Below are 5,447 nucleotides of genomic sequence, written 5' to 3' on the forward strand. Positions count from 1 at the left end.
TTCCTGTTGTCCTGGATTCTGTTGTCTTCCTCATCTCTGATCTCACTGTCTCTAGTTCCTTCTACACTCAATTTCTCTGTCATAGTGCTACCAGAATGAGACGTTTGCTGTGTAAATCTGACTATCCATCTACTGTGTCAAAAATCTTCAGTGTCATTCCATATTTTTAAATTAAGCAGTATCTCCTAACTAGCCCAATGCAATATATTCTTAACATACAGAGGGTACAAAAAATATCTACACATTTTAAGAAAGGGAAACTGTATAAAATGTACTACTCAATATATACTGACAACAAAAGATGAGTAAGAGTCACATATGACTTCTGAAATTACAAGAGGTGCTCAAAGTGTTTACCATCAGCATCCAGACACTTCTGATTATGGCGAACTACTACTTGAGCAACGTTGACCAAAGCGTCCACTTGTATACATATTTTTGGCACCCCTGATATATGTGTGGGCCTACATTTTCTTCTCCCTGACTCTATTTGCAGCCAAACTAAGCTATTGCCCCTGCATCTTAACATCTGGCCTACTACCATCTTAGGCTGAAGTTCCCTTCCCATCCCGCCTCCCCCACTCCCTTTAATGTCTCTATCCTTGACAATTCTTAAAGGGTTTCTTTAAGGGCTAATCTCAAAGGTTACTTTATTTACTGGTATATCCTTCCTCTTACTCCTCTTAACTCTAAGACTTTTCTTTTAACTGTTAATCAATTTGCTATAATGGCAAGCACTTCACTCAACTCATTTTTTCAAAACAATCCTATGAGATAGGTACTCTTATTATCATCTGCTTCAAAAAAAAATTGAGCTGTAATTGACAAAAACATGATAGTTTCAGGTGTACAACATAATGATTCAATATTTATATATATTGCAAAGTGATCACCACAATAAATCTAGTTAACATCCATCACCATACCTAGGTACAATTTTTTTTTTCCTTGTGATGAGCACTTTTAACATCTACACTGGTAGCAACTTTCAAATATGAAACATAGTATTATTAATTGTAGTCACCATACTGTATATTATACCCTAGGACTTATTTATTTTATTACTGGAAGTTTGTAACTTTTGATCACTTTTATCCATTTGGCCTATCTCCCACCCTACCAACCACTTCTGGCAACCATCAGTTTGTTCTCTATATCCCTGAGTTTGCTTTTTGTTCTTAGATTCCATATATAAGCAAGACCATAAGGTATTTGTCTTACTCTGTCTGACTTTTTCACTTAGTATGTTGCAAATGGTACAATTTCCTTCTTTTTATGGCTGAGCAGTATTTAATTTTATATATATATATATATATTGCATTTTCTTTATCCATTCATCTATCTATGGACATTTAGGTTATTTCCATATATTGGCTACTGTAAATAATGGTGCAGTGAACATGGAGGTATAGCTAGCTTTTCAAATTAGTGTTTTTATTTATTTCGTATAAATACCCAATCATCTGTTTTATAAAGAAACCAGAAAAGTAATATTTCCAACGCTACAAAAATATTAGGAGGCAGAGCCAAGATATTAATCCTAGCATGCTGGCTTCAGAGCCCATGATTCTTACCATCTGCCTCTTTTCCAGCTCCTGTTCTGTCCAGGGTTATTTGCAATTTGCTTATCACCGCCACTAGAGTATAAACTCATTGAAATCAGATATAATGTATTTTTCTTTGTATCCCAAGCAGTGATTAGAATATTACAGTGCATATATGGATTTTTTTCCTTAATTGACTTGATTTGAGAAGTATGGTACTATTTAGAAGACTAGGTATAGAATGACAGAATTTTATTCTGTAACTAAATATTCATCTGGGGTATGTCTGGTCAAGGTAGAAAGTCTATAAGCAGCAGCTCCAACAAAATAACCCAAATTCTGTGGTTAAAGAAAAACAAAACTTTTATTCTTATTTGCCCAATCTCTGTGGTATTAATCCATTCTGTTACTAAGAAATATGAAACTGGAAAGAAGACTTCATTGAACTTAAAGGTAAAGAAATCTCCAGAACATAAAAATGTGACCACATTCTACAATCCATCAAAATGAACTATTTTTTTTATTTGTAAGATGGCCCTTCAGAGACTTTTAAAATTTTGTTTTCCTATCCTTACTTATACTACTTTCATGACATTACCAATGAGTATTTCTTCAGTATTATGAATCTAAAATTTCATAATATAGATTTCCACAATGCGGAGAATTTCCACAACGTATAGTGGAAGCGTACAAAATTCACTCTAATCTCTTTGACCATCATATAGATGAACAGAATTGTTTTGATCCAAATGGTTCCACTAGCTTTTTATCATGAAATTGAAACGTGGTCTCCTCCCTGACTTTTCTTCTTACCACATGAAGATATATATATATATACTTTAAAAAAAATTAAATTACAGTTAGATGCCACAAAGTAGGCGGCAATACCTTAACCGTATGCATGTTGCTAGGCCCGAGGGCCTCTTCCATCCTTGTCAAGGGGAGCACTAACCTTCTGTCCTTTCATACAACACCACATGAAGCTGTTTTGTTAGTCTTTATATGTCTTATAAGCATATCTCAGCAATTGTAATAGCAAAAGTAGCTTATAATTCTTTAAATGAAGGTTATGGTGGATGCTATCCATTTCATTTATATATTTTACAAATAATTGCTAAGCAGTTACTTAATCCTATTACACTTAATAAATGTTTTCAAACTCTGATAAAATAACATGCAAAATTAAAAATTAAAACTATAGGTGACTTCTCTGACCTAACCATTTTTAAACTCTCATTATTTCAGTAGATTACTTTATATGACTGTCTTACTTGCTATTTGCTGGACATGGTGCTATGCAAGCGTGGAAGTAGATAGCTGCTGTGTTCGCTTCAAAATTAGCTATTTGTCTCTGATTGCTCGAGCCTTGTTACATTAGAATTGTAGTACATTTCCTCCCAAAGGAAGAAACATAGGGCAGAAATGTGCCAGAGGCAAGCTTGTATTGCCTATTCTACCGCACTGGGCTAGACCATTCTAAACTTGGAATGCTGCACTGCCATCTGGGGGATAAAATTTTAACAGTCATTTACTGTTGAGCTGAGATGAAGGGGTGAGATGCCAAAACAATCCGAAGAAATTGGGAGCATTGAGAATGTTTCTAAGATACAGTGTGAAGACCTATACTATACTTTGGGTTATTTCCCAAAAGCAAAATACACATCTAAATCCACTCCTTTCCTTCAAAATAGGAATCCGTCATTATGATGTGTCACTTTATTATTTTTTTATTACAGTTTTTTTCCTTTAACTCATCATTTGAACTTGAAGGAATTTTAGGGCTCCTCTAGCATATACCCCTCATTGCAGAGGTGATGAAATAGAGGTCCAAATATTGCTACAATTTGCCCTGACATAAAACTTCTTAGTGGTAGATCGAAGAGACACAAATCTATCTCCTAATGGAATGTCCTCATTTCTTCAAGATCCTGTTCCCACTGTTATCAGATCATAGATGCTTCCCAAGTGACTGTAAACAGTCACTTAGCCAGTCCCCCAAGATTAAAACACACGAACAAGTGAATCAACACTAGTGTTGATTTTAAGGTTCTATTACATACATTCCTTCGTCGAAGGCAAATAAATAAGATAATTAAAGTGGAAGAGTGAGTGGCACTGATTGATCTTTGTGCTTACTTTATCCAGGGTACTCATCCTTTATTAGACTTTGATATTTAAATCCCATAAAGTCCAGAGCTGTGCATTTTAAATAGGAAATTTTAAAGAAAACAACTTTGTTCCACACATAGTTAATATTATAATTTAAAAACAAAAAAAACTAATCCACATTAATTTATTCTCTGCTTAGCAAGCTAATCATTGGTTTACATGGGAAGTAGAACTACAACATAAACTACCAAGAAACACAGCTTCATCTGGCCAAGTATTTTTTTTCATTAATTTTTAACTTATTTGCTATGAGTTACTCATTTATTAATTTATCAATGTTTATATTATTTCTATTCCAAAAGGACTGGGCAATTTATTGATGTGAGATAAAATTGTCATCCTTGCTTGCATTAAAATTCAAAAGTCCTAAATCTTACTCACCAATGAATGGGATTATACCAGTTTCAAGTGCACATTTCTATAATACATCATCTATAAATCCCATTGTGTGTTCACCACCCAGAGTCAGTTCTCCTTCCATCACCGTGTTTGATCCCCTTTTCCTCTTCTACCACTCCCCTCCCCCCTTACCATTTTTAATAAACTGCAGACACAGGAGAAGCTCTGAAAACCCATTAAAAATTACCTCTACATGAAAGACATTTACATTTATAAGGAAAATCTCCATTTGTGCAGGTAGCTCCCTCTAGAAAGAGTTGTGCAGGTATGCAGTTGTGCAGGTATGCAGTTGTGCAGGTATGCAGTTGTGCAGGTATGCAAGTTGTGCAGCTGTGCAAGACATTTACATTTATAAGGAAATTCTCCATTTGTGCAGGTATCTCTAGAAAGAGTTATCAGTGGAGAAGGCCAGGATTTAAATCTGCTTAACAATCGCATCCTGGTTTACTGTGCTCTTGGTGACCTCCCACAACTGGCCTCCCCACCACCAACACCTCTTATCTTTATCTGCGGATGGTATTTAAGGTTGTGGATTGGGCCATTTTGGCATGTTGCTTAGTTTTCTTTAGTCTCTCCCATGTATACTGGAGGAATACCTGTTATTAAATTTCTGTTTATATTTCTCCTGTTAACCCATCTTTTATTACAGGGGTGTCTGCCAAGAACCTAGAAGGGTAAAGGAAAAGAATATTTTTTCTTCCCTGCATTGATTACAAATACAATATCTAGGGGAGGAAGACAGCATAAAAAGGCACTGAGTTTATGAACCCTTGATCTACTGAGGTGTCATGAAAAGGAGAATGCTTAGGAGAAATTAATAGGCATCAGATTATTAATAGAAAAAAGAATATTAATAGAATTAACACAATGGAACAGTCTAGTTAAACTTTCTTTAAACTACAACCTACAGCAAAAATAAATTTTCCTGTTAATCACACATACGTATATGCATAAGATAAACTATCTGTTCATACACTGTAACAGAGAGACCTGTTATATAATCATGATTTAAATAAGAAAGAAGTTTATTTTTCATGTAAAATTCCAAATAGGAGGCCCAGACCGATCATGCCGACCTAGGCTCCATCTGTCTTGGTAACCTGCGTTCCTGATCAGACCACTTGTTTGTCTAATTTGGGTACTTCTCTTCTTAGCATCACACCCACATTCAATTAGTGGGAAGAAATAAAAATGAAAGAGGAGGGCATATCCCTTCTCTTACAGGGCATGTCACAGAAGTTACATAGATTGCCTCAGTTTGTATCCCACTGGCAGGCTTTAGTCATGTAGCCACATCCAGGTGCAAAAGAGACTAGAAAATACAGACTGTAGCTC

General features: G+C 35.2%; 1 non-coding gene across 1 annotated transcript; it reads right to left on the reverse strand.

The window, feature by feature from the left end:
• Nucleotides 1-2,392: 2,392 nt before the first annotated feature.
• Nucleotides 2,393-2,518, reverse strand: LOC141570300 (U6atac minor spliceosomal RNA). Its single transcript, XR_012494305.1, has one exon. It is a non-coding gene; the product is annotated as a U6atac minor spliceosomal RNA (small nuclear RNA).
• Between the last annotated feature and the right edge of the window lie 2,929 nt (nt 2,519-5,447).

This window comes from Rhinolophus sinicus, linkage group LG02 (assembly GCF_036562045.2).
Source record: "Rhinolophus sinicus isolate RSC01 linkage group LG02, ASM3656204v1, whole genome shotgun sequence".
NCBI classification, from domain to species: domain Eukaryota; kingdom Metazoa; phylum Chordata; class Mammalia; order Chiroptera; family Rhinolophidae; genus Rhinolophus; species Rhinolophus sinicus.